This window comes from Gopherus flavomarginatus, chromosome 22 (assembly GCF_025201925.1).
Source record: "Gopherus flavomarginatus isolate rGopFla2 chromosome 22, rGopFla2.mat.asm, whole genome shotgun sequence".
NCBI lineage: Eukaryota > Metazoa > Chordata > Testudines > Testudinidae > Gopherus > Gopherus flavomarginatus.
Genome location: NC_066638.1, coordinates 111,134 through 122,903, shown reverse-complemented (window position 1 = coordinate 122,903; position 11,770 = coordinate 111,134). Strand labels below are relative to the sequence as shown.

The 11,770-nt window shown below is 40.1% G+C and overlaps 1 long non-coding RNA gene across 1 annotated transcript; it reads right to left on the bottom strand.

Moving 5' to 3' along the window:
• Positions 1-1,787: 1,787 nt before the first annotated feature.
• LOC127039278 (uncharacterized) lies at positions 1,788-8,359 on the bottom strand. Its single transcript, XR_007770933.1, has 3 exons — positions 7,925-8,359; positions 4,849-4,940; positions 1,788-1,895 (listed from the first exon to the last, which is right to left on the bottom strand). It is a non-coding gene; the product is annotated as an uncharacterized LOC127039278 (long non-coding RNA).
• Positions 8,360-11,770: the final 3,411 nt, after the last annotated feature.

Below are 11,770 nucleotides of genomic sequence, written 5' to 3'. Positions count from 1 at the left end.
AACTATAGTAACTTTATTTACTTTTTTTTAAAGTACCATAAAATTATTCTCAGGCAGGACCTAATCAATGTTATAGACTAAAAATATGCCACTCTGCATGAAGCTATAAAAAGATTAATGTACTTTTTTTTGGCAAGAAATTAGTAGCTTAATGAAGTGGATAAAAACGCTGTCACAATTTTTATTGGCTCTAAATTGCATAGTAGTGGAAGTACAGTAAGTGCCTAACACATAATGACATAATGAGTCATGACTTGAGCTGGAAGGCTAATTTGCCCTTAACTGACACAAAACCAGGGAATTAACATCACAGTAGTTTCAAGCCAATATAAGATGCATTATTTAATTTCATAGCAGGTTTTAAACAGAACTGTTAAATGTAGAAATATTGATCTATTCTTCTGTGAAATTATGGAATTGGTTTTTTTTTTAAATGTACATCTTAAATTCTTGCTGCTGCAATGACATCTCTTTTCACAGCATCATGTGTTACAAGTGTATTCAACACGCCAAGTTTGGATATGAACAGTCCCTGTGCATCAGTCATTCAGACTTAAGAGGGTTTGCTCAAAAACAAAAAACAAACTAATGCTAAGTTTATGAAGTGAATACTATCAAATATCTGTGAGTCTGTTATAAACAACTTCACGCCAAAGACTATCACTTGAAAGATACCATATGTGAACAAAAGCACACTTATGAGCCAAAAAGTGATAACTTTCAAAATAAGAAAACATCTTGTTGAACAATTGATGGGAAAAGGAAAAACGGACAGCAAAGGAGCTGAACTTCCAAGTAATAAAGCAGCAAGTGACATTTGGTTATATAAACTGTGTCTCGGGCCTCAATGATGTTTCTTATTTAAAACTTTTTTATTCACAATCTACTGCCTAACTGAATCTGGGAAGGGTCTATGAATACTAAAGCAAGGGCATCTGGATTCTGTATTCGTATGTCTATCACAGAGCTCTCTTCTGTTTTACAATGGGTGCATCATTATAAAATTGCTATTTATAAAGGTGCACAACTGGAGATAGAGATATAATAGCTGACACCATATATAGATAGATAGCATGGGTTTCATTCAGGACTTATCTGCTACACCAAGTTACGAACCACTATTTGAGTTTACATCTGGCTTAAGTCACAAGTAAAATTAGCAGTTTTTTCATCCTAGCACATAGTGGGCATTTGTCCACACATAAAAAACCAAATAGTGCAGCATGAGTGGCAATGAAACTCAGGACCAGTCAAGAACTGGAATGACAAAGGGTTTAAACAAGTCCAGACTGAGATGTGCTAAACATACCTGTGGTTGTGGGGGGAAGAGCTTGACAGACTTACCTTATTCTAGGTAATATTACAACTTCTAGACTTTAAAGCAGGGGTAGGCAACCTATGGCACGTGCGCCGAAGGCAGCATGCGAACTGATTTTCAGTGGCACTCCCCCTGCCCGGATCCTGGCCACCGATCCAAGGGGCTCTGCATTTTAATTTAATTTTAAATGAAGCTTCTTAAAAATTTTAAAAAAACTTTATTTACTTTACATATAACAATAGTTTAGTTATATATTATAGACATATAGAAAGAGACCTTCTAAAAATGTTCAAATATATTACCAGCACGTGAAACCTTAAATTAGAGTGAATAAATGAAGACTCGGCACACCACTTCTGAAAGGTTGCTGAACCCTGCTTTAAAGAGCATAAAATTCACTCATTTAAAATACTACATATGCATTTTGTACCTTTAGAGCGCCTGATCCTGTAAACACTTGTGCAGAGAAGTAACTATTCTTGCAAGTAGTCCATCCACTTACTTGTGTCTTCATTTATGGCCCAGTTATCTCATACTCCTTTGCAGAAAGATGTTTGTTGAATCACTTACAAGGATTCTGACAAAAACACCCAGTAACAGAAGCTTGAATAAAATGGTCCAGAATAACTTACAGAATTTTAGACATAACATTAATGTTAATGGGGAAAAACCTTTCCGAATACAAATGTATAGCACAGATCAAATGTCTGTTTCTAATGTGCCCATTATCAAGCTGTCTGAGTTCGCTGCCCCCACGGACATTCTCTCTCATTCATAGTTTGTATTCAGTTCAAAACGCAATAGTGCACCTTCTGTCTATAGAATTTTCTCTTCACTGGTAGCCTTAGAAAAATGTGTTCCTGTTTACACATACAGTAAAAGAGAATAAAAGCTTACAAGTTATGGGAGTTACTTGCAGTTGCAGAACAAGGGTGATGAGACATGTTCAGCACAAGGAACTGTGTTGGGATCTCTAGGCCATCTAAATGCTTTGTGTCTCCTTTTATAATGCAGAGTAAAAAAGCCTAACATGATGGATACTAAGAAAAAACTTTTCTTAGGCAGAACTCTATATTAGGGATGCCAAGCTATTTAAAAGGTCAATCACACAATTAATCGCTCTGTTAAACAATAGAATACCATTTATTTAAGGTTTTTTGGATGTTTTCTACATTTTCAAATATATTGATTTCAATTACAACACAGAATACAAAGTGTGCAGTGCTCACTTTATATTTTTTATTACAAATATTTTCACTGTAAAAAATAAATAGTATTTTTCAATTCACTTAATACAAGTACTGCGTGCAGTCTCTTTATCATGAAAGTAGAACTTACAAATGTAGAATTATGTACAAAAACAACCTGCAAAAACAACCTGCATTCAAAAATAAAACATAAAACTTTAGCACCTACAAGTCCACTCAGTCCTATTTCTTGTTCAGCCAATCAAGTTTGTTTACATTTACAGGAGATAATGCTGCCCACTTCTTGATTACACTGTCACCTGAAAGTGAGAACAGGTGTTCGCATGGCACTGTTATAGCTGGCATCACAAGATATTTACGTGCCAGATGCAATAAAGATTTATATGCCCTTTTATGATTCACCCACCATGGTGTCCCTAGCCTCTGTTTGTCAAAGGGTGGAGATGGATGGCAGGAGAGAGATCACTTGATCATTACTTGTTAGGTTCACTCCCTCTGGGCACCTGGCATTGGCCACTGTCGGGAGACAGGATACTGGGCTGGATAGACCTTTGATCTGACCCAGTATAGCCATTCGTATAGCCGTTCTTATGTTCTTATTCCAGAGGACGTTTCCGTGCTGATGACAGATTCTGCTCAATAACATCCAAAGTAGTGTGGCCTGATGCATGTTCATTTTCATCATCTAAGTTAGATGACACCAACAAAAAGATTTTCTTTTTTTTTTGATGGTTCGAGTTCTGTAGTTTCTGCATCAGACTGGTACTCTTTTAAGACTTCTGAAAACATGCTCCGCACCTCATCCCTCTCAGATTTTGGAAGGCACTTCAGATTCTTAAACCTTGGGTCGAGTGCTGTAGCTATCTCACATTCATACCTTCTTGCATTTTGTCAAATCTGTAGTGAAAGTGGTCTTAAATCAAACAACATGTGCTGGGTCGGCATCCAAAACTGCCATAACATGAAATATATGGCAGAATGTGCGTAAAACAGAGCAGGAGACATATAATTCTCCCCCAAGGAGTTCAGCCACAAATTTAATTAATGCATTATTTTTTAATGAGTGTCATTGGCATGGAAGCATGTCCTCTGGAATGGTGGCCACAGCATACGAATGTTTAACATACCTGGCATGTAAATACCTAGCAATGCCTGCTACAACAGTGCCATGCAAACACCTGTTCTCATTTTCAGGTGACGTTGTCAATAAGAAGTAGGCAGCATTATCTCCCGTAAAAGTAAACAAACTTGTTGGTCTCACTCATTGTCTGAAAAAGAAGTAGGACTGAGTGGACTTGTAGGCTCTAAAGTGTTACATTGTTTTGTTTTTGAGTGCAGTTATGTAACAAGAAAATCTACATTTGTAAGTTGCACTTTCAGGATAGGGATTGCACTACAGTACTTGTATGATGTGAATTGAAAAATACTATTTCTTTTATCATTTTTACAGTGCAAATATTTGTAATAAAATAAAATACTGTGAACACTATACACTTTGTATTCTGTGTTGTAAATTGAAATCAAATATTTGAAAATGCAGGAAAAACATCCCAAATATTTAATAAATTTCAATTGGTATTCTATTGTGTAACAGTGCAATTAAAACTGCAATTAATCATGATTAAAAATTTTTAATTGCAATTAATTTTGAGTTAATCGCAAGTTATCTGCGATTAATCAACAGACCTACTTTATATACACGTATACTGTGCTTGCGATCGTCTCTGACAAAGAAGTTGTCTGTAGCAATGTAAGTTGCTATAAGTGATCGAGTGCCATTTCCTCCTTGCCAAATCATGTGAAATTTCCCGATACTATACATCATAAATTCTTAACCCTTAGAGTGATTTTTCTCCTACCTGAGAGATGACCAACTCTGAAGAGTTTTGTGGAAGCCAGTAGGTGGTATAGGCTGAAGATCATGGAAGACTTCTGGCAAATGGGAATCAGGCTGGGTAAAGATGCACTCCAACACCTTCTCAGCTTCCATAAAACCCACCTCTTTCTCTATTCTCCTAAGATGACCCCACACTCCCACCATCTTCTCTTGCTACCAGATTTGAATCCTCAGGGTGAAAACTCGCCAGAAGGGGTGGAGAGGGAAGGAGAAGGGAGGTGTGCTGGGATTCAGGCAAATGGATGAGAAGGTACTGGAATGGAAAATAACATCAAGGTGGCAGGGCTAGTGAAGAGCAGCAATAGGCACTTGGCCCAGGGTAGGGAATGAGCAGTAACCAATAATCATAGAGAAAGGTCCTGGAAATAATTTTATTCAGCTGCACTGTTCTAAGGATCAACATAGGCACTGAGGAAAAAACTTACAGACAGTGCTGATCTGATCTTTTGGTACATCAGCTTAGTGTGCAGATGGCACTGAGAAAATCAACTTGATGTAGAAAGCGAAGGAGGACAACCTAAAAAACAAAACAAACCAAACCAAACTTACTGGAAAACTCAGACATACTACAATAGTGCCATCTAGTGAGAGAACAAGGAACAGCAAGAATAACTCCTCAATCAAAGCAATAGTGTACATCAACTGGAAATAGTTAGAAAACCTAAGACAAATATTTCCCATCATGGACAAAAACTGGAATTATAAAAGGTTGTATCAGTGATTTTTAAGAATTTGGTGGAAGGTCAGGGGTATGGAGGGAATGGAAAGTTATATAAATCAAAATAAGGTCCCTTTGAATTTGAAGAGTAGTCATCTATGCCTTTCTGCAGGCACACTTAAAGAGATGGGTGGACGGTGAAACTGTGGATTTTTTTTAAATAAAATGAGACAAGGACATGCATTCCAACAAGAGGACTTTGACAGATGTTTATATTATGAAATACTCAGACTGACAGGACCCTTTTCAACAGACAACTTTGTAAAGCCAATGAGGTCTTAAACTCAGAGCAGGAGGCTAGAACTCCTGAGTTTTTATCCCAGCTCTTACACTGACTAGATGTATGCCTTTAGTAAATCAACTTCTCTGAGTCAGTTTCCTTACAAGGGTGAGGGTCCAAACAAGGGTTGGGGTGAAGGCACAGATAGTCAGATACCACATCTCTCTCAGTGTGTTGCGAGGATTAAATATTTGTACAATGCTTTGAACTTGCCAAGTGTGATGTAAGTGATTAGAATTATTAGTAAAACAAACATATGTGATGGCTGCTACTGTCAAAACTTAAGTGTAAATACTGCACTTTAGAATTAAGTACTGCAGAAATGGATTAGGATGAAAGGCAGCAGTTCTGGCCACCAGATGGCCAAAGCAATTGCTAGAATTCTGTATAGTAGATTTTAAAAAAATAAAACAAAAAAAAAAATCACAAAATCAATGCTACAGTAGTAATGAACAATAAATATGTGGGCAACCAGCAAACATCAGTCAGAATATACAGGCAGTAAACATATCAGGTATATTATATCAGCAGCAATAATCATTTAATGCAGGTGCACACAGTATTTAGCACCCAGACACAAATACATGCCAGATAAGTATATTTGCTCTTTAGACTCCACATAAGGAAAAGGCAAACTGCTGTTTTTTCTAGTTCTTAGTGTCCTTGTTGCAGGTTCCTTTCAGCCTCATTAGTGAATGCAGGCCCCAAGCACACTCATTTAATTCTCTCTATTAAGTCCTCTCCGTTGTTTGCTTATAATTTACTACCAAGCAGCGTCAATAATTCAGAATTCTGGTCGCCTAACATTGTCTTGTGCCATTCCATAATATGGAATATGGAATATGGTGGCTGAATTTAACACTCTGAACACCAGGAAATATAATCTTAACTTCGTGTCTCCCACATCACACACCCCTTGCAACCTCAACTCCTAAGCCTTTGAGCAATGCCCAAACCCATGCCTGTCAGATATCACAAGACCGTAATTCTCCTAGACTCTTTGTAATATTGGCTGCACTTGAGGCAAAACTTCCTAAAGAAGCCCCTACAGAAAGCAGGCTGACTGAAGTAACGTGCACACCAAATAGTCTCAGAAATCTGCCAATGGCAGGACTTTAACTCATACTATTTGGTGGTGCACAGGTTTAAGGTTTATGGCTTGGTTCTCTAAACCACGAAGTGCGTCTGGAAGTGTCTGAATTCCTCTACACCATAAGATGCTACAACATACCAGACTTGAGAGAGCACATGCACAAATTGCACATGAAGTCTCAGGGCACATGCACAAATCACTCTCTGACATGCATCCTGGATGAGTGCCAATTTACAGAGCTGGGAAGACCCTCTAATAGCTTCTCTGATGAAACTGGATGCTGGGCACTAGCAGAGATCAACGCTAAACAAGTAATCTCAGTTTAGCATAGATCAGTCCCATAATTTGAGCCACAAATCTGTGCAAACACCCCCCCCCCCAAAAAAAAGATACATTTTACTGACAGGTCCTTCTATGTCCAGAACCCCTTGATCAAATGCTAACCCTGCCTGAGATCCTGAGGCGGCACACCACTTTACAAGGCACATGAATTTAAATTAAAGCACTCTGAAAAGTGTTGTAACAAAAAGCTCTCCTCAGTGTTAATTAGAGATGCTAGCCCTCCTCCATAATTCTGAGACTTCCCTGTTATTCCTATACAAGCAGGGCTGCTTCTGCAATTTCTGATGCCGTGTAAGAATTTACAGGTATCTGGGAGGAGCCCCATTTCTATAGACTCTACCACTTTTGTCCAAAAACACATCAGACCTTCCAACTACATTAAAAAGCCTCCACCCCACACACTTTTCCTAAGGCCACATCTACACTACAGCATAAAATTGAAATTATTAAAACTGGTTTTATAAAATCGATTTTACGCGTCCACACTAGGGCACATTAATTCGGTGGTGTGCGTCCATGGTCCTAGGCTACCATCGATTTCCGGAGCGGTGCACTCTGGGTAGCTCAGTAAAAGAATGAGTCCAATAACTTCGATTTCCGTCCACACTAACGCTAAATCGATATAGTAATATCGATTTTAGGGTTACTCCTGTTGTTGGGGAGGAGTACAGAAATCGATTTTAAGAGCCCTTAAAATCGATTTAAAGTGCCTTGTAGTGTGGAGGCTGTTTAAATCGATTTAACTGTGTAGTGTGGACCAGGCCTAAAACAGGCATCTCTCTCATTCTTGTGTATTGCTACCAACCTCACAGCTGCACTCGCTTCAGCCTAAGTACCATGTACTCCTGTTCTTTTTGCGGAACCATGTTGGTGTATCCTCCCTTCTTCCCAATCTTTTAATATATTTTTTCCACCCCTGCTCTCACAACTCAAATGCACTCTCTTTTACTCCATCCAGCCCCTTTTTTGTACTATACACCCTGGTGATCCTGGCTTCAAGTCCAGCTGCTCTTGAAGCCTCACCCGCTCCTCTGCCCTAATAAATGCAAAGCAAAAGTGACAACTCACCTTAGAAGCCTGTTTTCATCTTCCTGTTGGGGCAGGCCAGCAAATCTCCGATTGTCTCTTTCCCATCACTTCCAGCAGGGATGCCTCCTGCCTTCAGTCAGTGGGAATCCCCAGGTTAGTGCCCAGGCTGCAGACCTGCCAAGATTCGGGCTGCTCTGTCCATGCATGGAGCTCCCTAGGCCCTGAACAGAGGGACCCTGGGCCTATTCCCCACATCCAAGGATGAGAGGCAGGAAGGCCCTTCCCCAGGGAGCCCCCCTCTCGGGAGGCCTCGGGGCACATGGAGCAGGAGTCTGGGTCTCCTGGCGTGGGGAGACACAGGGCAGGTGCCAGAGTGGCTTGGCAAGCAGCTCCCCTCACCTGCTCTTTCTGGGAGCCAGCACAGGAAACAGAGACCAGGGAGGGGGAGGTCAGGCAAAGGGCACTTGCTCAATGGCAGAGCAGACTCCCTTCGCCTCTGGTGGTGGGGAGGAGGTACTACAGGCAGGAAGTCCTGATGCTAAAAGCATGGGGATCATACCAGTGTCTGATGCTTGGCATCTCTCCAAGAGCACAAAACAGGGGCACCTTTACATGCCTCAAGGTTATCCAGCATGCTAAAACACTCAGTGAATTAAAACACTCCGGCCTTGTCTGTGTCGCAGCTTCCCTCACTGGTTACACCACTACTGAGGCTCACAGTTCTCCTGGTGCACAAACCTCAGAGGGCTGTTTTGCTTGCAAAACATAGTTCAGGGTGTTACATTCCATGATGGGTCAGGGGAATGAAGCAGCAGCTCCCTTGGCCTCCTTCCTCAGGGTGTCAGACTTCTTGTGGGTTAGAATGGTAGTTCCTAAGCACAGCAGGCTGTTTGTTATCTTGCAGAAAGAGAGATGGGAGCTAGAAAACAGAAAGCCAACAAACAGGGCAGTTGGAGTGAGGGAGGCCCAAAAACCTGCAAAACCAAGATGGCAAACAGGTTGGCTTAATTTACACTTTGATTGGAGAAGTCCACTGCCTGTATGTAATGTTACAGAAATTGTTGAAGTTTGTATTGCACATTAGTAAAGTAGATAGAAACCATGGAGGAAGGGAAGGATGTGATACTCTCATGACCGGCCTCTTATGCTAATAGTTCAGGTATACAGAGTGGGAGACTAGGTTGATCAGCAAGGAGAGCCTAGAATGACCTCAAAAGGCTGACAGCACCCAGCATATTGAACAAATTGGCTCATATCAATTTAGAAATATTATGTGGCCTAACACCCTTAAAAAGAAAATGCACACACTAACGTGAACACTATAATGGAGGTCTCATGGAAATTAGATCTGGAGTGTAATCTTGTGGATAAGGCACTGGAGTGGGACTCAGGAGATATAGATTAAATTCTCACCTCTGTCAGAGACTGCCTCTTGACCTTAAGCATGTCACTTCACCTCTGTACACCCCAGTTCCCCATTTATAAAATGGAGAAAAGGATTTTTCTTTCTACCACCCTTTTTCTCTTTTATCTATTAATCCTGTATGGTCTTTGGGGCAGGCACTGTCTCTTACATGGCACATATTACATTAGGGACTTTAGGCACTAAAGAAAGTTAATTCAACAGCAGCTTTTTTTCTCTTTTTATATTTATTTTTGACAGCTCCTCCACCTCTCTCTCCAACCAAGCATTAGATTGAGTCTCAGAGGTTTTTAAAAGGTGTTGTACACTCATTTATCCTCCAGCTGTCTACCTGCCTTTTCCTCCCTCATGCTCCTCCAGCTGTCCTATCTTCTCCATTTTCCTATTTCTTTTACCATTCTGTGACTCAATTTAATCCACCTGGCAAAGAATTATACACTAGCTCCTAGTCAGTCATTAGAAACCAAATGGTCTACAAACTTCTAAAAGCAGGGCTTGAAATTCAGGAAAAAGGTACCTACCATTAAATACAAAGCAATTAATCACAACAGCATCATCATTCCACAAACCCAAGGTATCTGTCCCATGTAGTCTGATTGTTCTATTTTCTTTCCCCCTCTACCCCTTGTAGAACTTTAGGACTTTTCCCCTGCAAGCATCTGTAAATCCTCTGTTACCCTGCAGTTTCCCTACATGGCATCTGTCAAGAAAATACAATTTAAAAAGACAAAACAAAACATGAAGCACAATCCAAGCTTCACTTTTCTTCCAGTCTCTCCTCCCCCATCCCTGTGGAGGTACTCCAGTCCCATTTTTTATGTATTCTCCCTTTTTTTAATTGGAGCAGCATCTCAATCCCCTTGTTTTCTGTCACATTGTTCCTCCTCAGTGCTGTTGCTTCCCCAACCTTTGTTCTGCAAGATTTCTTACTGCAGCAAGCCCGTGATGGGGAGAGATGTTGGTTCCCAGAATGGGGGAAATGGAAACATTTTCTTCCTTCACATTGGGGAAGATATTGTTAATGCAGGCAGAAAGTCAGACTACTCGCATTATAACTAAAGGAACTGCAGTTCTAGAAGGAACCAGGGCAGCCACTTGCTCAGAAGCAATCCTATTAAGCCTGTAGAGTTGCTGGACTTGTAGAGTGAGGCTGGGCTTACGGAAAATACATTCCTGAATTATCTGACAGCAGCAAGAGAACTTTTGGAGCATCTGAGATTAGCACAGGCATATGCTTTTTGTATATTTTAGCAGGAAATGGGTGATTTTATTTTCTTTGATACATTTATTATGCCAAACTACATTTCACCATCTTGGATAATTAAATACCTGAGTATATTCAAGAGCTCAGTTACAATTCTTACAGCCTAAGGAAAGGGGGACAGGACTAGAGAGCAACAGAATTCTATGTGCAATTTTAGATGTTTTAGTCTTATCAGCTCTGAGTAAGAGTAAACGAACTGATTTAAGCAACACCTCCACGCTGACAAACATGTTTTAGAAAGGTTGGCATTTTTTTTCTTTATTAGTTATTAACTCAGAAGTTCACTTTACTTTAATAAAGCACCCTTTCTTCTCTATTAGGTCCAGTTAATTTTGACAGTTAACTTTAATAGAAGCAGTGTTTACTCTCAAAGGAGGGTGCTAGTAATAAGTTCGTTGTCATCTCACTTTATTTGTGCAGTAAGGTGGAGAGATCAAAAACATCTCTCTGCTTCCACTGTTGAGAGACCAGCAAACACCCTGGAATGATATCTGCTACCATGCTCCACTGCTGGTTAAGTGGGCTGCAAAGTCTGACCATATGCACACACCACAGTAATACCGATGATGGATTATGCTGTAGGGCTCTGCTGCCCGTCAAACCACTTACACATTATTTTTTGGAGTTAACTGCACCCCCCCCCCCCCCGCAACTGCAATTCTATTGTCAACATGCACCCAATATGATTTTGGCTGTATGTTTAGAAACTTACTAAGGAGCCTAATCTAATCGACTCCCACCGTCCCTGATTTGAATGGGCTTTGAAACAGATCCCTTTATAAAAATGCACGCTGGGTGCAACATCCCTGAAGTTATGAGACAAGGTAAACGTCATATGCCAGATAAACACTCACTGGAGTAAATGCATTTACTTATACACATTTTTAACAGTTCAGGGAAAAGGGGTTCTCTGCCCTTGACAATTTGCAGAAATCATTCAAGTCACATTTAAGTATATAGAACTTCATATATATATACACATTTTACAGTGGGCACTTGTATGTTTAAAAGTCACTGGACCAGTTGAGTACACAAAGCATTGGGTATTAGGGAGAACGAACTGAAGGGAACAGGGAGAGGACTTACCACTCATTACATGACAGATAAAGTTACACACTATGGAAGTCTGAAGTTATCAATAAATTAGATTAACAAATTCACATATGCTGGTTTTCATACTATGGAAACTGTTGAAAAG